At 34.7% G+C, this 23492-nt stretch overlaps 1 non-coding gene across 1 annotated transcript; it reads right to left on the bottom strand.

Annotated features, from left to right (window-relative positions):
• Positions 1–2058: 2058 nt before the first annotated feature.
• LOC135274984 (U6 spliceosomal RNA) lies at positions 2059–2161 on the bottom strand. Its single transcript, XR_010342718.1, has one exon. It is a non-coding gene; the product is annotated as a U6 spliceosomal RNA (small nuclear RNA).
• Between the last annotated feature and the right edge of the window lie 21331 nt (positions 2162–23492).

Here is a 23492-nt window from a genome sequence, read left to right as displayed (position 1 = left end):
TGCGGTGAGTTTGCTCTTCAAATAAATATCGTGGACCCAATGAGTTTTGTGGAGAAGCGATTTATTAGGCAGAGAGAGAGAAAGAGAGAAAGAGAGATGAGAGAATCCAGAGAAGGAATCCATATAGGGAGGGAGCAGCGAGATTTTAACCCTTAAGTTATTTCCCTCCCCATTCATGTTCTCGTACAATGAGAGGAGTTCTTTCAAACTTTATGATACATTGTAGAGACACTGCATTATATTGCCTTCTACATCTCCTAGGCGTATTTGCAGGACATGGATCTTAATCCCAGGATCTTTTCCTTTATTCTACGGTATGGTTTTCCTTTTACCATGAGCCCTGGGTTTCACTAAAATCGCTTATTTATTTTGCCAAGCTTGAACTCCAGTATCTTTGAAGAGTTATACATCTACTAGAAGGAAAGTAACTAGAAAAGAATAATATGGCATATTTATTGCTTATCAAACATCGTCCAAACTAGTGAACCAAAGATGCAGAATTTTATACAGTTTTGTGTTTCCTTCTTCATAATGATTTTCTCTTTGACTACTGAAACTCAAGTCAGCATGGCAGTAATAAATACAATTTCATTTTTTTCTAGCCAGTGATTGTATTAGTCCATTTTCACACTACTGATAAAGACATACCCAAGTTGGGGGAAAAAAGAGATTTAATTGGACTTACTGTTCCACATTGGAGCATCATGGTGGGAGGTGAAATGCCATTCTTACATGGCGGCAGCAAGAGGAAAACAAGGAAGAAGCTAAAGCAAAAACCCATGATAAACCTATCAGATCTCATGAGACTTATTAACTATCATAAAATAGCATGGGAAAGATCAGCCCCCATGATTCAATTACCACCACTGGGTCCCTCCAACAACATGTGGGAATTCTGGGAGATAGAATTCAAGTTGAGATTTGGGTGGGGATGCAGCCAAACCATAACATTCTGCCCCTGGCCTCTCCAAATCTGATGACCTTTAATTTCAAAAGCAATCATGCCTTTCCAACAGGCCACTGAAGTCTTAACTCATTTCAGCATTAACCTAAAAGTCCACATTCCAAAGTCTCATCTTACACAAGGCATGTTCTTTCTCCCTATGAGTGTCTAAAATCAAAAGCAAGGGAATTACTTCCTAGATACAATGGGGGTACAGGTAATGGGGTAAATGCAGTTATTTTAAACGGGAGAAACTGGCCAAAACAAAGGGGTTATAGGGCCCATGTAAGTCCAAAATCCAGCAGGCCGGTCAAATTTTAAAGTTCCAAATGATCTCCTTTGACTCCACGTCTCACATCCAGGTCACACTGATGCAAGAGGTGTGCTCCCATGGTCTTGGGCAGCTCCACCACCTGCAGCTTTGCAGGGTACAGCTTCGCTCCCAGCTGCTTTCATGGGCTGGTGTTGAGTATCTGCAGCTTTTCTAGGTGCACAGTGCAAGCCCTAGCAGAGGTTCTGTATGAAGATCCAACCCTTGTAGCAAAGTTTTGCCTCAGCATCCAGGTGTTTACATAAATCTTTGGAAATCTAGATAGATGCTCCCAAACTTCAATTCTTGACTTCCATGCACCTGCAAGGTCAACACCAGATGGAAGCTGCCAAGGTTTGGGGTTTCCACCCTCTGAAGCCACAGCCTGAGCTGCATGTTGGCCCCTTTCAGTCATGGCTGGAGCAACTGGGACACAGAGCAGAAAATTCCTAGGCTGCACATAGCATGGTGACCCTGGGCCCAGCCCATGAAACCACTTTTTCCTCCTGAGTCTTTGGGCCTGTGATGGGAGTGGCTGCCATGACAGTTTCTGATAGGGCCTAAAACATTTGAAGATGTCCTTATCTGATTTTCCTTTTTTTGTATCAATATAAACTTATAATGAAACCAATACCTTTATTATTACTGAAATTACCATTACTAAAAACATTTGAAGATGTCCTTGTCCGATTCTTTTTTTACTGCCCATATTATTTTTAAAATTTTTCATATTTTAATGTATTTAATTATGACAAAATATTCACAATATTAAACTTACAATTTTAACCATTTTTAAGTTGTACAGAAAAATATAAAACATTTCATGAATTTGCATGTCCTCCTCGGTCAGGCATCATGCTAATCTCCGTATCATTCCAATTTTTGTGTATGTGCTGCTAAAGCAACACATTATATTTCTTTTTTTTAGGATGCATCTGAATTTTTAAGTAGTACCAACAATAATTTCAAAGAGCAAATAGTATCTGACAAGAGAAAATGTTTGTCACAAGTTATTTACAAGGCTGTGAATGAGGAAGAACCATGATAAAGAACTTAAGCTTACACACGCTTCATTTATCTTCTTTCACAAACCTTTTGGTTTACATTGTTTCAACCCACTGTCAAATGCACCCTGGCTTTCCTATTTTCAAATGAATATATAGAAATTTGTCAACCAAAACTTTTGTCAAATTCTTTTGTGATGAAATAGATACAGTTTGCCTTTTTTTTCCCCTTGGGTAATAAACGAATCTTAAGGATTAGACATCAAATACTAGCTATTTGTCCTAAGTGCATTTGCTATTTATTCTCTACCAGGGAGAAATTGTGACCTCATTTCATGTTCCACATAACACAACAGTACCCTTGTGATTACTGCATCAGGTCAGATGGGAGAAAAACACATGGCTCTGCACTTTTAACCACCGGCTTAGCTGTAAACCAGTTGCCAGGGAATCTAAAGGGAAAGAAAAGAAAATGTTAATTGATTAACCACAGTGGACAACAAATTGAAAATATTAAACAATATCCTATATTTACATTCTTGATACAGAGGTAACAGCCTCTTGAAAATATTTATCTTTTAAACTCTACTAAGCTGTAGTAAATATCCAAATATTTTTATTCATTTTAAGTGTATGGCCCAGTTTATTGGAGGAAAGTCAACCTATTACCAAAATCAAGGTTTAGAATACACGCATCACATCAAAAAGTCCCCTATGCCCCTTGCAGTCAATCCCTGATCCAACTCTGCAGCTTGGCGCACCCAGTGATCTGCCAGGAAGCAAATTATAGTTCTGCTTTTCTAGAATGTATTTAGGTTTCTTACAAAACCCTAGCTTATGTAGTCTTTAGTGACTAGTTTTTTTTACATAGCTCCTGACAATGTAATACTGGGAAACTTTGCAGTATAATTCAAGAGGAACTCTTTGATATTATAAGGATAGAACCGAAAAGTAGGGCAGGAGGCCTGAATTCTCTCTCTGCAACCCCGGTCTGTATGAACATATATTTCTTAACTGTCCTGCTTTGTCAACAGTAATATGAGAATAGTATGATTCTGCTCTCCTCAACGGTGCTGGGTGGGTCTGATTTGAGATGGTACACAAAGTGTTTTCTATGGTAAACATATTACATGGATGAGTTCTGGAAAGATGATCAGAGATAAGAGAAATAATTTTTAAAGATGCTATTAATCTAAATAAATGCACAGAAAACATATAATTTTAAAATTCTACTTCTTAAACTGTGGAGATGAGAATAAGAAGAAAGGAGTTTATAAATGGATTGTAGAAGGCTAAATATAATAGGAAAAATGGAATTAGAATTATAAGAAAGAACAACATTAAGCCTATTTAAATTAGAAACAAGCAACCAACTTAAGAAGTAAACTATATTATTTTAATTTTTATCATTATCATCAAAATATATCAATAATTTATTTTACATGGAATATATTATTCGACAAAGTTGCAAATATAAAATACATAAAGCATATAATCTATGCAGCCATAAAAAAGAATGAGATGATGTCCTTTGCAAGAACATATATGGATCTGGAGGCCATTATCTGTACTAAACTAATGCAGAAACAGAAATCCAAATACTGCATGTTCTCACTGATAAGTAGGCGCTAAATGATGAGGAGAACAACAGACACTGAGGCCTACTTTAGGGTAAAGAGTGGGAAAAGGGAGAGGATCAGAAAAATTAACTATTGAGTACTAGGTTAGTACCTGGGTGACAAAATAATCTGTATCGCAAACACTTGTGACACAAGTTTACCTATATAACAAACCAGTACAGGTACCCCTGAATCTAATATAAAAGTTTTTTAAAAAACAGAGTATGTGAATATTAACATTTCTAATATCAGGGTAAAAAAATACATTTTTTGTTTGTTTGTTTGTTTTTGCTATTAGTTTTACCTGATGTCAAAGCAGCAGATAATATAAGCTAACTCTCTGTGTCTATATCCTTATGACCATGATGGATGTCCTTTCTTGGCCTATTTTTTTCAGTATAAAGTTCTCCTATCCCTCTCTGTAACCTGAAGAAATGGAAGGAATTGTAGAGTCAGGGGCTTAAAGATTTCTGAGACGAAAGAGGAAGGTTAGAGGGAAGGCCTCCAGTTTGGGATAAAAGAAAGCTTATGATTCTTGAGCAGGCATAAAGGATGATGGCATGTGGAAATGGGCAATATAGTTTATATGAAAAGAGAGCTCATCTGGGTGGTCAAATTTTGACAGTTGGAAAAAAATACATACACCAAGTGGAATGTCTGGACAATCTTGTCAGTGTAAGAACTGTAGGTGGACTATAGACAGAAGAATATTTGAGACTTTTTTCCTCACATTTTTGTCTTTGAATACTAAATAAATTATATAGAGCTGAACTGAAGAGCTGATTCTTCAACTTTCTATGGCTTTTCTCCCATGAAGAAAAGAGAACCTCAATCCGTGACTGTGAAGTGTCAGATCCCAGTCAAATGTCTGAGATCTCTTCGTTAATGATGATGTGAAGAGAAAGAATTTGATGTTCATTGACAGTGGAACATTTGAATATACGAGGCAGAAGTTAATTTATATAAAAAATTAAAAATTTAGATTTTAGAATTAAAAAATAAAATATCAGAAAAATAATGTAATGTAATCAAATATAGTAGTAAGAGGATCAAAGCCAGATTTCATAATTCTAAATAAGAAAACAATTTGCAGCTCCTAAGAAGATTGCTATACCTTTACTTATTTGCTCGGTAATATGTATTGAATGCCTGTAATGTATCAAGTTCTGTTCTAGCTGCTAGAGATAAAGCAGAAAGCAAAACAGAACAGTGAGAAAAATAAAGTTCCTCCCTTTGTGGAGTATATATACTAAAGGAAGGATGTAAGATAGCATATAAATGATAGTAGCAGGAAGCAGACAAATTCCTAGGCAGACACAAGCGGGTCTCTAGTGAAACCCGACCTTCAAACTAAAGACAATTTAAAGCCTGAAAACTGAGCTGCCAGTTCTGGATATAGTCCACCATTAGGCTGAGAACTTCTATTCCTGTTTACCCACTCTTTCCCAGTTGGTTCTTTCTGAATAGTGCTTTTAAACCAATTAAATGTTGCCTTTTCCAAAGCTATCCACAGTCCATGACTCTTCATGCCAAACCTATTAAAACCTCTGGACTCAGCCACATAGACGCCAAGCTGATTTCAGGACCCACTCACACAGAGGGCTACCCACTTTGGTTCTCTTCTTGTTGTCAAGAGCTTTTCTGTCACTCAATATTTTTCTCTCCCTTGCTCAATCTTCAGTGCCTGCACACCTCATTCTTCTTGGTCATGGGACAAGAACCCAGAACCCACCAAACAGTGGGAGCAAATAAGGGCTTTAACACACTCCTGGCCAGTTTGCCAAGTTGTGGGCAGCATGAATGAAAAGAGCTGTGATACGCTCCCATTCACTGGACTACGGAACGAAAAGCTGTGACCATTTTGGAAGCCCAGACTTTAGGACTCCCTGTGCCAGGGCTGTAACATGCCCCTGTTCAACAAGCCATGGGTAGCAGGAACAAACTGTTATAACACACTCCCATTTGCCAAGCTGCAAGTGACAGAAATGAGAGAGAAAACTGTGGCATTCCCTGGTGGTTCAGACCTCAGGAATCCCCAAGCAAAAGCTGTGACACCTCCTTTGGGGGCTCTGTGGTTGCTGATATCTCTAAGTTTATGGGTGCCACCATGTCCCCCTCATCCTGACACTGGCGCCCAAGGCAGAAGCTGGTCGTGGCATACCCAGGCCAGCCAGGGGCTGAACGCAGAGCTGTGGCTGGTGCAGGATCCAGGCTGGTAGCATGAGTTGAGCACAGCCTGTTGGACTGAGTGGGGCAGAGCGAGCCCACTGGGCTGGAGGAAAGCCTAGGCAGTGATGCCACCAGCTATGGAGATTTCCAGCTGTTGAAGCAACACAAAAAGAATGCTGTGTCAGAAACATGTATATAAAATATGTATTGTTATATAAATCAACTTTTGCCTGATATGTTCCAATGTTCCAACTATCAATGATTCACTTTCATTACTACTAAAACTACTGTTCAATATGTTACATAAACATTTTATCATAAACATAAAATAAATATATATAGTACAATGTCATATAATGCTATAAGAAAATTAGAAAAAGTTTTAAGATAGGAGAAGGTAGTGAAACATACTTTTAGACAGCATGGCTAGGGAAGATCTCTCTGGAGAATTAACATTCAAGGTTTATTCTAAATGAGGTTTTAGGTAGTGGGATAAGTGGGTACGGAAGCTCTGAAGTGGAAATATGTGAAGCATGAGATATTAATGGCAAAGAAGTCAATGTAGCTAGAGAGGGATAAGCCAGGGAAAATCATTAGATTTGCTCCAGAAGTCTAGACATTTTATATGTACATAAATATATATATTTATTATATTATGTCTAGACTTGAACAAATCTAATAATTTTTATATATAAACATATAAATACATAGAATATGTCATTATTGTTTGGAGAGCCTCTCAGTGGTTGTTCCACATCTGCACAATTTCAATTTACATTATGACCCTGGTCACATTTCTGTAATACCTTCCTAACCTTGCTAAAACGCAAGCATGCCCCTCTTTTATTTCTTTCTACTGAAAGATATATTGATGAATAGATGAATAAATAAATGGCTGTATCAGTTAGCTGTTCTCATAGAACAGATAATTCTGTAACTTAGTGGTTTATGCCAATAGGTTTAATGACAGAGATTTTTCTAAATATTGAAAGACACAAATAACCAATACTTACTCAAGAATAGTTCAGAAGTTCCATATCTGTTAAGACATTGCATTAATAGTCAAAACTTTCAACTAGAAAAACTGATTCAAATGGCTTTACCAATTAATTCTACACAATATTAAAAGGAAAAATACCAATTTTACAAAAAACTTATGAAAAATAGAAGTCAGAGTGCCTCCTAACTCTTTTTATTCTGCTAGCATTATAGTGATACCAAAACTAGGCAATGATATTATAAGAAAAGAAAACTACAGACCAATATCACTCATAAATATAGATGTAAAAATCATTCAAAATTACTGTCAAATTAATTTAGCTTACTCAAATTGGTCATATGAGTAAGTGAGGTTTATTCTGGAAATTCAAGATTGATACGACATTCTAACATCTATCAATATAATTCACTTATGCAAAAATTTTTATTAAAATTTTTAAGAGGAATGGTCTCATTCTGTCACTCAGGCGAGAGTGCAGTGGTGCAAGCATAGTTCACTGCAGCCTCAAATTCCTGGACTCAAGCAGTTGTCTCACCTCAGCCTCTATGTGGGTTCAAGCAATCCTCTCATCTCAGCCTCCTGAGTACCTGTGACTATAGGCATGCATCATCACACCAGGTTAATTTTTGAACACTTTTTTAGAGACAAGTTCTTTCTATATTGCCCAGGCTGGTCTCAATCTCCTGGCCTCAAGCAATTCTCCTGTCTCAGTCTTCCCAGTGGCTAGTATCACATATGTGAGTCACTATGCCCAGCTATACCAATGTTTTAATAGGGAAAAGAAAAAAAAACTTCTTTTTTTCATTTGATATATGCCTGAAAAACATTTGACAAAATTCAATATACATGTATGACAAAATCTCTCCTCAAATTATGAATGAAAGTTAAAATTTTCAATTTTAAGAAGGATATTGATTAATAACTACAGCTAACATCATATTCTATTGTTAAGGATGATTTTTTTTTTTCTTTTGAGTAGTGTCAAAAGAAAAATGTCCACTTTCACAACTCTTATCTTGTAGCATACATGCCAGTGCTCTAAGACAAGAAAGAAAACACAAGTAATAAAGATTGGAAAGTAAGAAATAAAACTGTCTTTACTCAGAGGCAATGTTTATCTATGTAGAAAGATCCAAATAATTTACCAAAATTAATGAGTTTGACAGGTTACAGAAAACAAGGTTAACCTATAAAATCTGTTATCTCTAAATATACTGGAAACAAACAGTTGGATATTGAAATGTTAAAAATATTATTTGCTATATCACTAAAACATTAATTAGGAGTAAGTATAAATAACATGGGCATTAGTTGTTTAATTAAAAAATACATTATTAAGAACTATTAAAGAAGATCTAAGCAAATGGAGAATTATGTCATATTCATTGAGTACAAGATTCAAAACTGTCAAGACATGAATTCTTCTAAAATTGATTCATAGATTATACACAATTTTTAAAAATCCTGTATGGACTTTGAAGAAACCTACAAACTGATTTTAACTTTATATGAAAAAGCAAAAGGCCTAAAATCTTCCAAAACATTAAAAAAATATAAAGCAAAGTTAGGAGACTCAGTACCTGATTTTAAGATTTTCTGTGAAGCCATAGGATTCAAGATAGTACGGTACTGGTAATACAATTGTCACATGTAAGTTGAACAAAATAAAACATATGGAAATAGACCCACATGTATACGAGCAAATCATTTCTGATAAAATTGACAATGTGATTCAACAGAGGAAGTTTAATCACTCAACAAATTGTTCAGAAAACATATCCCATGTTCATGGAAAACAGTAGTCTTAAAGTAAAACTTAAAATTGAAAACCTCTGTCTAGAAGAAAACATTAGAGAAAAATCTCTGTGATCTGAGATAAGACAGTGATTTTTTAGATAGGACTCAAAAGCTCTTTGGGTTTTAAAGAATAGTGTTTAAAAATAGAAGGTAAACCATAGCTTCAGGGCAAATATTTGCAAAACATACTTAATAAAATAATGACAACCAAAATAATAAGGAAATATGGAAAAATTACTAAAAGAAAAAAATAAAAATGGGTAAAATAATTAAAAGACAATTTACTACATAAGAAATATGAATTTAAACAAGGCCAAATAACTATGCTCACTATCATTAGTCACCAGGAAAATGCAAATTAACACTACAGGGAGACATCACAACATACCTCATGAAATGTCCAACAAACAAACAAAAACATGACAATAGTAAATACAAGCAGGCAAAGCATCTGGAACTTGAATATATTGCTGTTGGGAATGTGAAGTGGTAGAGCCAATTTGGAAAACAGTTTGGTAGTTTTATATAAAGCTATGCATGTATTAATATACAAGATGCAAAAGAAATTAAGTTATATTCACACAAAAGCCTATATACTGATGTTTATAGCAGTTTTAGTCATAACCACCAAAACCTAGGAACATTCTAAATGTCCACTACTTAATGAACAAAGAAATCATTGTATATCTATATAATACTACTCAGAATAAAAAAGAATGAGCCATTATTCACACTACGATGTGGATGAATCACAAAAGCAATATCCTAAGAGAACTTAGACTCAAAAGACTACATTCTGTGTGATTCCATTTATGAAACATTTTAGGAAAGGCTAAACTATAGAGATAGAAATCAAATCAATACTTGCAGGAATATAAAGCAGCTGGGGGGTGTGATTACAAATGAATACAAGGAAACCCTTCAGGGTGATAGAAATAGTCTGTACAATCATTGGATGGTGGTTATGTGATTATATATGCATGTCAAGGTGCATGGTCCTGCACGCCAAAATGGGTGAGCTGTAGTCTTCATATGTGATACTTCAATAAACCTGAAATATTCAAAACTTAGCAAATTGCTTGAAGAAAATAGCTATTAATTATTAGTCATATTCCTACATGTTATTGAAATGGGATAGTTCCTTTGACCTCTTGGCAGCACTGGTGAAGTGGTTGACTCATTTATTCAGCCTGCAGCTCTCAACCCCTCATGGGAAGGGGAGCACATAGATGAGTTAGTGCAGGGGCCAGTTAGAGTACTTCCTGGCACTGTAGGAGTAGAATTTTATGCAGCCCTGTGGCAGCATCTAGGGAGCACCTGTGAACACTGGAGCCCCAGAAGGTGTGTGTTACAGTGTGTCCTTTTAGGACAGGGAGAATCAGGTTGCATGAACAAGTTGAAGGGTGTGAATCTGGAGAATTTTATTCAACAGTGGAAGTGACTCTCAGTGGGAAGGGGAGCTGGAAAGGGGTGGAGTGGGAAGGTGGTCTTCCCCTGGATTTTGGTTGCCCTTGGTTGAACTCTTTTCTGAAGTCCCACTGTCAAGCTGTCCCTCTGAAGTCAAGCTGCTTCTCTCTGACATCTGGCTGCTTCTCTTCTCTCCTTCTCTGCCCATTTGCCCATGGAGCCTGGGATTTTTATGGGTACAAAAGGAGGGTGGGGCAAACCAAAAAGCAACATTTGAGTGAGAAAACAGGAATGCATGTTCTCCCTTGGGCCACAGGTCCAGGCTTGAGTGGGGCTGTGTCAGGGACTCTGCCCTTTTCTGCCTAGTATTTCTCTGCCTCTTGTCTGTCTTGTTGTCTAGAAGTTTCTTTTGAGATTGTCTAGACTAGGTTAATCTTGGCTAGCCTTATGTGTCTGAGGTCAGCATGATGTGTATATATAATATGGGCAGGCAGAACTAACTGGTCTAGGTGACCTTGCCTGAGATGGCTTTTTTACATGTGTTTTCTCATTCATAGCAATAAATTTTACTTGATAATCTCAGGGTTTCTGAGAGAGTAGAAAAGTCTTGTGTGTCTTGGGTCTAGCCTTTGATCTTACACAGCATCGATCCTGCTGTATCTTATAGGACATAGTAAATTATAAGGATGAGCACCAATTCAACAGGAAGATATATACTGTCTCATAGGAAATGAAATGATTTTGAAGTCTACATAGTGAGTGAATTAATATGTCGTCAGCCTATATCCTATCATCTAAACTTCTAGTGTTTCCTGCCATTTTCTTCATACAATATAATAATATGTATATATTCTTCATATACTTAAAATATATATGTACACACACATACACATACATACACACACATAATCCATCTTGACAAGTTATAATTCAAAGACTATAGAATAAACTCTAAAACTTGGGTTATGCAATAAACGTAGTCGTTGAAAACTAACTTGTAGGATTAGTCCAAATTAAGAGCTTTTACTTACATTTTCTGAGGTATTGCAGAAAAATAATATATTTTGTACAAAATGCTTTAATTGTGAATAAATTATTTTAGCATAAAAATAAATTTTAAGAAAAAGTTATTTTATGAAAGTTATCCTGAAAAATATATAGGATAGCATTTATACTAAGTGAAAAAAAATCATAAAAAGAGCCTCTGTCATAGGAAATTTGTGTGACCACAGATATTTCTGAGATATAAAGTTATTTTTTGATTAGATAACATGTTAGAGGTAAAATAAAATCACATGCTTATATAGCACTCACTGTATGCTGAAAAAATATGCTAAGTAATTTACATATGTTATATATTTTAATCATTATACCATATACCACTTCTATTGGTATGTTTAATAACCTCTATTTTACATATAAGAAAATAGTAGTACAGAGATGTTAATAACTCTTCAAGGTAACTTATATTATGAGATAGAGCCAGGATTTGAACTCAGGCAATCTAGCCCCAGATAAAAGCCTGTTTTGGCAGAGACTGAGATGAAGGTTTATTTGGGAATATTGTCCAGGGGACAAAACCTTGAGAAGGTAGTGAGGCTAGAATTCTGTGAAATAGGAATGAAAGAAAAGCCAGTATCTTAGCAGGTCATTGGCTTTGATATGATAATAAAATCAGGTTTTCCTTCCTTTAGGGCAAGGCATTTTATTCATTGTCTTGTCTCCCAGCTATCAGCCAAGGGTAGCCTGAAGGATGTTGAAGTCCTTACACTTCTTGGGGGCTCATGAATGTATCTATCTCAGTAGTTTTATTTAGGCATCACAAATATTAGAAGTACATGAAATGGTCTCTAATAAGACAAGATGATGTTGCATTTAAGTAAAACTAAAATCTATATTCATCTAGTTAACTTTTCTAGACAGTAGGGTCTTGAAATAAGGCATAGGCAGAAAAAAGTTCTAAATTGCCTTTAAATTTCATACATAAAAAAGATAATCTAACATAATAGCTATCTTGTCAATATATTTTCATGACATTCATTTAAAAAAGGGGCTATAAGTATTGAATGTGTAAATCATATTGATTATTAGATGTAAATAAAGGTACACCTAAAATGTATTTTCTCCTAGACTTTTCTGAAACTCTTATTCAATATGCAAATAACTTGGGACTAAAACTAATCATGAAATATATTACTTTCCTTATGAGAACTATAAATCAAAGAAGGCAGACTGCTCCTTATCAAAAAAAAAAAAAAAAGTGTGCATGGAGGGAGTGTGTACTGCCTTTAGGCTAAGTGGTTCAGACTCCAGAAATGTAGTAGGCCATATCTTATCTCCAGTTAGAGATAAGAGATATTTTAATATCCAAGGGCTTATTGTTGTTTATTACTTTCTAAAATGCAAATAGATAAAGATCATTATTAAATGAAAGAAAATTATGTCCTCCTCTTCTACATAGAAGGAGGACATCTTGTGGAGAAGGTATAGAGATTAATTAGACATATAAAGGATTACTCTCCTTTCCAGCATATAGACATACATTATGTAATAGAAATGTATTCTATCAAAGGAAAGAGGCCAGGTTTTCTGTCCTTCAGAGTGTATTGTGTTTGCAGGAACAGACCTGAACAGACCTGAACAATAGCTAAAGGAGACGACCTTCTTCAACAATTCAAGCTAGTTCCATGATGGATTAAAAGTGCCTTCAATCTCAGGCACATTAAACATCCCTGGATGCACCAGCCTGTTTTAAAGAAGGTAGGAATCTTTTAACTGTGGTTTGGCTTACCCTCAAGTTAAGTTAGAGAATCTTAGAAGCATTAAAATAAAATATCTTGCTTTATTTCTAGGTCAAAGTGAAGCTATAGAAAAGTAGTAGCTATGTTTTAAAAATGCTCTCTTTCTGCTTGATTGATACTGCCTGGAAAATAATTGCTTGAAGAAGAAGAAAAACATTTAAAGATAATCAAACTATTCATGAAAACTCCTTTTGTTTTTAAAAAGGACAAATAACAATATAAGAGAATGGCTTCATTAAATTTATCAATCAACAAGCTAAAAGCCCAGCTGTGGTCCTTGCACTGCATGCCAAAAGGCATTCAAAAGTATCAAATGACATTATGTTTTCAGTATTAGTGCAATCTGAATTTAGTCCTCGCTACATTCATTTCAGATAGTGTTCCCATGTATCCTTACATACCTTTTTCTTTCTCTCTAATTATCTTTCTAGGTTATTCTTTAGAGGGGAATATATTTCTAATGAAAATTAATTGTTCAACAATAAAATGTTATGTGTGTATTTTTTTTTCAAATTTCACATTAAGAAACTAACTTAAAAAAAAAGAGAAGGCCTTAGAAATTTGCTGTTTTCCTCAAATTAATCTTCAGTTAAAACCATCACTCCATTTGTGAATACGTTATTAACAATAAATAAATTGATAGCAATGCCCTGTTCTGTCAGGGGGTTTCTGCTTAGGGTTTGTTAGCTTTTCAACACATTTGTATTTAGAAACAATTTTTAAATATTATACTTCAAATAATAAAAATGTGCTATAAGTCTTTAGCAATAAATGGTGACTTCAAATGTTGAAAAAAATGTGTATCTTTAACTGTCATGAAGAAATTATGTGAATACCATAATTACATGATTGCTTATAACACTTTTAAGGAAATCTGAAGATCTAATATTTGTTTTCCAAACACTTTGTAGTGAAAATTTTTAACCCTTTAAAAAGTGGAGAGTAGTATAATAAACCCTTATGAAGCCATCACCCAGGCTCAAAATTAACCAATTTGTGGTGAATCATTTAAAATCTATACTCCACCAACTTCTATACTGAATTATTTTGAAACAAAATTGATACATAATATTATATCATTCATAACTATTATAGTCCATATTATAATTTTAAATGCCATCTCTTTCATAGACTTTGAGAATCCCAACAGAATTCATAGAATTTTCCAGATACTTAATGTGATGAATACAAAATCTGCAATAATTTCTGGTATATAGTAAAATATTAAAATATTTTTAACTAGAGCAATGTTATCAATGAGTATCTTTAATATGTGAATATAAAATTATGTTACACACATAATCAAAACATATTTGGTTGATTCACAGATATAAGTTGCTTTGACAAAGAAGAAGAGCTATATTACCTTTATATCGTAGCTTCTACTCAAGATGTCAAACTAAACCCATATAAAAAGATATCCTTCTTGATTCTCACGCACAGAAATGCTGTATTAAATATATTGAACACAGACATTTTGGGATTTAAGCACCTATATTGGGAGTAATTTGATGCAGTCAGTGCTATTCTTAGTGAAATACTCTAATAGTTTTTTTTTTTGAAAATCAGAAAGTATGGACAAAAATAATCTAGAAAAGGGATACAAACTAAAGTAAGTTAATCCTAAGTCCAACTGGCAAAAATATGTTACTTAAAAGAAAGATGAGAAAACCAAGCAGTATACATGAAAATGTATTGGGATCCACATCAAACTGATAGGGACAGGAGGCAGGGAAATTCTAGGCAGAAAAGGGCAGGGTCCTGGTGAGGGTCCCCAACCTCAAGCCTGAAACTGTAGCCCAAAGTGAAAACTTTACATCCCTGTTTTCTCACTTGAATGTTGCCTTTTCCAAAATCACCCCAGCCAACCCCACCCCACCCCTCATCCTGTACCCATAAAAACCCCAGGCTCCATTGGCAAAGAGCAGAGAAGGAGAGATGAGAAGCAGCAGCTGGACATTGAAGAGAAGCAGCTTGACTTCAGAGAGATAGCTTGTTGGTAGGACTTTGGAGAAGAGCTTGGCCAGAGATAGCTGGACTTTAGGGGAAGAATACCTTCCTGCTCCGTCCTCTTCCCAGCTTGCCTTCCCACCAAGACCCACTTCCATCAGCAATAAAATCCCCTGCATTTACTATCTTTTATGTTGTTTGTGCGACTTGATTTTTCCTGGATGCTGGACAAGAGCTTGAGATACAGAAGGCTGTCACACTGACCCTCTGCCCTTGCAAAAAGGCAGAGGGTCCACTGTAAAACACTTAAGCTGTCCGCAGATGGCAAAGCCAAAACAGCACTGCCTGTAATACTCCCTTTGGGGTTTTGGGGAGTCACGGGTACTCCCGCATAGATGCTGCTGTGGGGCCTGCACAAAGTTTTGCTCCTGTTGCCACCCAGAATTGCACCCACTCAGCTGTGTTCCACCCCCGCTGCGAGAAGTAGAGTGCAGTGGGTCCAAGCTAGTGAAGCCAGATGAAGCAGCCAGCTACTCCAGTTCTGGCATTTCAGTTCCTGCCTGCAATGGGTTCAGGAATATTATCCTGCTTCAAAACTAAACATACAGATATTAAACCCAGACTGAGAGAACTCCTGGTGACTGGCTAAAGAAAACAAAAACAAAAACAAAACAATAATAATAATAAACTATTATTTAAAGATAATTGCTTAATCTAGATCACAGGTATATCTGAGATTTTCATAGATGAAAACTCTTACTGATTTGATATGCATAGGCAATTAAAAAAATGACAAATTCGGCTATGTGAGATAACATAAACTATGAAAAAAAACAGCTAAAAATTCAAAGATTATGAAGACTTTATTCTTAAAACTTGTGAAATAAAAAGATAAATTGAATCTATAAAATGATAGAGGACTCTATAAATAAAGGAAATTTAGAAGAAAGAATAAAGTAGAAACTCTAAACTTGAAAAATATAGCCTGAAAGGAAATATTAGATAGACTAGAATGAAGACCAGATTGATTTACCACACTGGAAGATAGAGTTATAGAAAAAAATTAGAAAATGCTATCGAGAGGAAAATCATAGGGATGTTATAGACATGTTTAAAAAAATGGATTATACAGAGTTGAGAGTACCACTAATAATTCCAAATTGGCAACAGATTGACCATCTAAAATAAAGAAAAAGAAATCAGGACACAATTTATGAAACAATTGTTTTCAGACACAGGAAACTAGGTAGCATAGAATTGTAATTCACAGAAGAATGAAAATGACTTAGTCCTATGATCAACCCAGCTATCTTCACGGAGGGACTTTCCAAATTGCCATACAACAAGTCAGAACAGAAACAGACAATAGCAGCCTGTCTGTGTTCAGAAAGATCCAGGCGGCTGGAATTTGAGAGGAAAAAGACAGGACAGGAGGAATAGAGGCATGAGAGTGCTGTATAAACACACACTTTTGAACAACAAGATAAAGGAAATCAAAAGAAGAATTAGAAAATATCCAGAGTGAAAATACAACATACCAAAACTTATGAAATGCAGCAAAAACAGTACTAAAGTGAAAGTTTACAGTAATAAACTCCTATATTGAAAAAGAAATAGCTTACATAAACAGCCTAACTTTATACCTTGAGGCACTAAAAATAATAACAAACACAATCCAAAGTTAGTAGAGGGAAGGAGATAATAAATAATACAGTAGAAATAAATAAAACAGAGGATAGATAGCAATAGAAAAATTCAACAAAATTGAAGTCTTTTTGAAAAAAGATACAAAAATTCACAAATTTTTAGCAAGCAGACTGAGAAAACTCAAAATTAGAAATAAAGAAGGAGACATTAAAACTCATATCACAGAAATAAAAAGAATCATGAGAAACTACTATGTTCAATTATACTTTGAAAACTGGATGATCTAAAGAAATAAAAAAAAGTTCTATAAATGTATAATTTAACAAGACCAAATCATAAACAAATAGGAAGCCTGAACAGAACTATAACTAGTATGAAGATTGAATTAGTACTCAAATCTTTCCAACCAAGAAAACTTCAGCTCACATGACTTCACTAGTGTATTACATCAAACATTTAGATAATTAAAGTCAACTGTTTTTGAACTCTACCAAAAAATTGGAGAGAAAGCAATACATCCAAACTTATTTTATGAAGCTAGTATTACCTTACTACTAAAACACTTACTACTAAGACACTGCACAAAAGAAGACTACAGGTCAGTATCCCTGATGAACATAGATGCAAATATTTTCAAGGAAACACTAGGGCCAGGTGTGGTGGCTCACACCCGTAATCCCAGAAGTTTGGGAGGCCAAGACAGGAGGACCACTTGAGCCCATGAGTTCAAGACTATCCTGGGCAACATGGTGGAACTCAATCTCTGCAAAAACTACAAAAATTACCTAGTTGTGATTGTGCATATCTGGAGTCCCAGCTACTGGGGCTGCTGATGTGGGAGGATTGCTTAAGCCTGGGGAGTTGAGGCTGAGTGAGCTGTGGTCACACCAGTGCACTCCAGTGTAGGTGACAGAGCAAGACCCTGTCTAAAAAACAGAAACAAAAAAATACCAGCACACTAAATTCAAGTGAAAGGTATAAAGGTATAAAATTAGGCTGTTCATGTGAGCTATTTCTTATTTTTTATTAATGTAGGAGTTTATTACTCTAAACTTTCCCCTTAGCAGATTAAAGGGATCATAGACCACAATCAAGTGGGACTTATCCCTGGAATGCAAAGGTGATTCTACATGGGAAAATTAATTAATGTAGGAGATATGAATAAAAATTGTATGATTATCTCAATAGATGCAGAAAAACATTGATAAAATTAAACATCCTTTTATGATAAAAGCTCTCAACAAACTGAAAATAAAAAGAAATTAAATCAATATAGTAAAGTCCACATATAAAAGTCCACAACTAACACGATAATCAACAGGGAAAAACTAAAAATTTTTTCACTAAGGTCAGGAGAAAGAAAAGGATGCCTACTCTCGTTACTCATACTAAAAGTTCTAGTCAGAACAGTTAGGCAAAAAAACAAAAACAAAAACAAATACAAGCCATCCAAGTTAGAAAGGAAGAAGTAAAATTGTCCCTATTTGCAGATGACATGATCTTATATATAGAAAACCCTAGAGACTCCACAAAAAAAGAAATTGTTAGATCTGATAAGTGAATTCAGTAAAGTTGCAGGATGAAAAATCAGCATACAAAATCAGTTGTTTCTATACAAAAATAACAAGCTATTTTGAAAGAAATCAGAAAAACAATCTCATTTCTATAGCACAAAAAAATTTAAATACTTAGGAATAAACATAACTAAGGAAATGAAAGACTCATACACTGTAAGCTACAAAATATTAATGAAACACATTAAAGAAGACACAAATAAATAAAATAACAACCCAAGTTCATTGATGGGCAGACTTAATACTGTTACGATGTTCATACAAATCAAAGCAATCTACAGATTCAATGGAATGTCTATCAAAACCACAATGTCATTTTTTTTTACATAAATAGAGAAATATTCTAGAATTCATTAGGAAGGACAAAACACCCTGAGTAGCCAAAACAATTTTCAAAAAGAAAAACGAAACTGGAGGCATATCACTGATTTTGGTATGTATTCCAAAGCTACGGTAGTTATTAATAAAATAGCATAGCACTTTCAAAATACTATGCTTTTGACAGACTTAGTACACAATGGAACAAAATAGAGAACTCAGAAATAAATCTACACTTATATGGTCAACTTATCTTTGACAAGGTATCAAGAATACACAGTGTGGAAAGGACAGTCTCTTCCACAATAGTGTGGTGAAAATTGAATATCTATATGCAAAAAGGAGAAAGAAATTGGACTATTATGTTACACTATACCAAAAATCAACTAAAAATGAATTAAAGACTTAAACATGAGACTTGAAGCTGTAAAACTTCTGGAAGAAAATATAGGGAAAAATCTTCATGACATCGGTCTTGCAATGATTTGATATACACAATATTAAAAACTCAGACAATAAAAGCAAAGCAGGTAAGTTGGACTATATCACAGGACAAAATGTTTACATAAGGGAAAGGATGCATTCAGTAAAGTGAAAAGCCAATATCTGGAATGCAACAGAATATTTGCAAGCCATATATCTGATAAAGGGTTAATTTCTAAAATATATAAAGTACTGCTATAAATCACGAGCAAAAATAAAATCGTAAATCTGATTTAAAAATAGGCAAGAGAAATTGAATAGACATTTCTCCAAAAATTATATACATGATCCATGAAAAGATGGTCAACATCACTAATTATCAGGGCAATATAAGTAAAAACTACAGTGAGATATTATCTCATACCTTTTAGGATGGCTAACATGCATATATGTTGGTGAGGTTGTGGAGAAATTGGAGCCCTTGTATACTCTTGTTGGGAATATGAAATGGTGCAATCATCATGGAAACGATAATATGGTGGTTCCTCAAAAATTAAAAATTAAAACTAGAACTTCCATGGGATCCAACAATCCCGTTATGGGTTTTTATCCAGAAGAATTAAAATCAGGATTTTAGAGACACTAACACTCGTGTACATCACAGAACTATTCACAATAGCCAAAAAGTGGAAACAATCTACATGTCCATTGATAGATGAATACAATTTTTAAAATGTGGTACAATCACACAGTGGAATATTTTGTAGCCTTAAGTGATTAAGAAATCCTGCAATATATAATGACATTGATATACCTGGAAGATATTATGCTAAGTAAAATGTCAGACACAGAAGGAAAAATACTGGGTGATTCTACTTAGGTAAAGCATCTAAAATAATCAGGTCAAATTTCTGAAAGGAAATAACAGAATTGTGGTTCCCAGCACCTAGAAGGAAGAGGAAATTGGGAGTGTTTTTCTAATTAAGAAGTACAAAATTTCAGTTATGCAAGATAAAAAAAGTTAGAGGTCTACTATACAATATTGTTTTTATAGATAATACTGTATTGTACATTTATAATTTGTTAAGGTGGTAGATTTCTGCTAAATGTTATTACCGCAATCTAAAAAATGAGTTTCGTAAATCTTCATTATGATTGCTTTGACTCTTTTGCTAAATATAAAGCTAAACACCTTTGGCATGGATAGAGCGAAACTTCAGTTGGCTGAGGAGAGTAACACTGTGGTGGGGGTTTGAGACAGGGGTGGTGCTACGTAATTTCTAATTTCTATGGGGTCACATGTTGGAATAAGAGGTATAAGAGGTATTCAAATTCTGACCAACCGAAGTGGATAGAAATTATTACACACTACAGATAGCAACTGGTGAATGGCTGGCCTTTCTCTTCACGTAGACTTACAGTCTCACCATGTGGCCTTTCTGTCTGAACTAGTCTGTCCTTTTTTACCACATAGATACCTTAGTGAAGACAGATTGCTTACAAAGCATTTAGAAATCCAGCATAATTGCTCCAGGCAGCAAGGCTTTTGACTCAATGGCAGAGGACAGAAGACATAAACCCCACCACCTTAAAGGGAAGAGTGTCAATGTCACCATGTAAGAAGAGACATAGTTGTGGCCACATTAAAACATATAATCTGCCTGTCTGCCTTTATACAATGACATTATCTCACATGAAAAGATACATATACTTTTCATAAGACTCCTACATCTTATTATAGCATCCATTTGAGATTTTGAGACTCCACAGCTAAATCATATTGTTTCAATGAGTACCATGTGAAAATCTCTTGTATATAACTTCTTGATTATTATGCCTCTGAATCTGAAGATCTGTGAATTTAATAAAAAGTCAAGTTACAACCTTTCTAACACTACCTTCTATATACAATGATGAGACAAGAATAATAAAACTAACATATATTCTTCTATACAAAAGGAGAAAAAGAAAGGCACACTGCACATACTTATCCATAGCAATTCTAAAATCCAGCTGAAAATGTGTGCTGGTTTCTACTTTTGCGTGTTCTCCATGGGTCTTGGTTCTGCATTGATACTAGTTTTCTCTTTGAGGTGTTATTTTCCATAAAGAGCGAGCAGTGTTTTTACCCATGTAGTTTTCTCACTTTGCTTTCTTTCTGTAGCATTTTGAGCATATAAACACCTCTTTTCATTTTAAGATTTCTTCACTTTCAATCTAAATTAATATAACCTTCTTAAATATTTTGTAGGTCTCTTATGTGTTGATTTATAATTCACTATGTTGAAAAAAGACATATAAATATTTTCAAATATGCTATTTTCTTTTTTCAGTCTCCTGGGAGTCTGCTGTAGGACAGCTCACACTTAGGTTCTTGAAAGCCCTGTTGTTTAACACATACAGTCTATACGGCAGTTCTTAGATCTTTAGAAGAACTTTTGTGTATTTGAAAAGGGTTTATAGGACACTACTTTGAATCTTTATGAGGACTAAATACAGGATTGCACAGACACAACCTGGATTTAAACATTTTCCCCGGAGCTATTTATTAATGTAAAATGCTTTGTAATTTTTGTTTTGATGTTGTTTACTTGATCATTTATCCAGATATATACATAGGAATTGAGAAACAGTTTTATTTTAAAATGCAGAAACTAATAGCTTCTTTTTTTATTTAGAAGTTTATTCTTTAGCTTGTCTGTTTTCTTCTGCACTTTTTCACATGAAGTTAGAATACACGATATGATATATTTAATATTCTTTCTGGAAACATCCATAACCAAATCGTCAAGTTTTCATTGCATATCCTAATTTCTATACTTCCTGCCAGCAACATAGTTGCCAAATTTCACCACTACATGTTTTCACCAACTCCAAAATTGTTCTTACATTGCTTGAAGCCCACGCTGAGAATCTTCGATAGACTCATTAGGCATTCACTAACATTCTCTTTGAGGCCTTTTCTCATTTCACTTTAAGTCTTCTCAAGCCACTCCTGTTTTTTTCTGCTTCTTGCCTCCAAAACCTATTTCAAAAATTTGACACATTTGTTAAAGCAGCATTCCACTTCCAGGTATAGCATTTTTGTTCTGCTTAAATATCAATAATAAACCAACTCAAAACTCAGAAACCTAAAACAACACAAATATTTTATTATCTTCCATAATTTTCCTGAATCAAGAATTCAGGAGGATCTCAACGGAACAGTTCTGTCTCGGAGTAATTTATTTGGTTGCAATAAGATGGTGGATGAAACTAGAACGGTTAGAACTATTTGCATGACGGCTGGACATTATTCTCTCTTTCTGCAGTCTGAAGGCCTGTTTCACAGGCTCTCATCCTTCTATTCAACATCGTACTGCAACAGCAAAATAAAAGTTTCTGTGAAAAGTGAGAGGTAAAATTGCATTTATAGGCAGAAAAATCAATCATATATATAGAAAATTCAATAAATCTACCAAAAAGTCACCAGGAATTAAGTGTGTGCAGTAATTTATATTATTAAGATGCCAATTTTACCTAACCTTATCTATAGATTTAATGGAATCAATCAAAATTCTAGAAGACATATATGGAGATTGATCAGTTCATGCTAAAATCTCTATAAAAAAGTCAAAGGCTATGTAATAGCTTACATTTTAGGAAGAAAAACAAAGTTGGACATCTCATATCACCTAATGTAAAAGGCTCATATAAAGTTGTAAAATCATAACAGTATGACACAACGTCAGTAAAAACAACAGAAGAGATAGTCAAAAAATAAACAGATACACAAATAGACATCATCAATTGATTTTCAACAAACATGTCAGAAACAATTCATGGGTAAAATACAGCATACAAACAAATGGTGCAGTAAAACTGAATGCCCATACAAAAAAAGAAGGAAGGAAGGGAGGGAGGGAGGGAGGGAGGGAGGAGAGGGAGGAGAAGGAGGGAGGGAGGGAAACTTCAGACTTAACACATACTTCATACTGTACACAAAAATGAAATGGATCATGTACACCACTGTGAAACTAAAAGTGTAAAATTTCTTGAAGAAAGCATAGGAAAAAATATTATTAGGGAGTTTTAAAAAATATAAGACATAAAATCTGCTTCTGTAATAGATAAAAGGGCAAATTGAATATTGATCAGATTGCACATTAAGAAATTATTTTAGGCCAGGTGCAGTGGCTCATACCAATAATAATCTCAGCACTTTGGGATGCTAAGGTGGGAGGATCACTTGATTCCAGGAACTTAAGACTAGCCTGAGAAGCATAGTGAGACCTCATCTCTACTAAAACATTTTAAATATTAGCTGGGCATTGTGGTGCTTGCCTATAGTCTCAGCTACTGGGGAGGCTGAAGAGGGAGGATCATTTGAGCCCAGAAATTCAACCTTACAGTGAGTGAGCTATGATTTATGATTGTACCATTGCACTCTAGCCTGGAAGACAGAGCCAACCATGTCTAAAAAACAAAACAAAACAAAAAGCACATATTTTAAATGGCTTTTTTGGTAAATACTAGTAACCATTTATGTCA

The sequence above is a fragment of the Aotus nancymaae genome, unplaced genomic scaffold (assembly GCF_030222135.1).
Source record: "Aotus nancymaae isolate 86718 unplaced genomic scaffold, 86718_ANA_hifiasm-v0.15.2.pri h1tg000014l, whole genome shotgun sequence".
NCBI lineage: Eukaryota > Metazoa > Chordata > Mammalia > Primates > Aotidae > Aotus > Aotus nancymaae.
The sequence above is the reverse complement of the archived record's forward strand: the minus strand, read 5'-3'. Positions and strand labels throughout refer to the sequence as shown.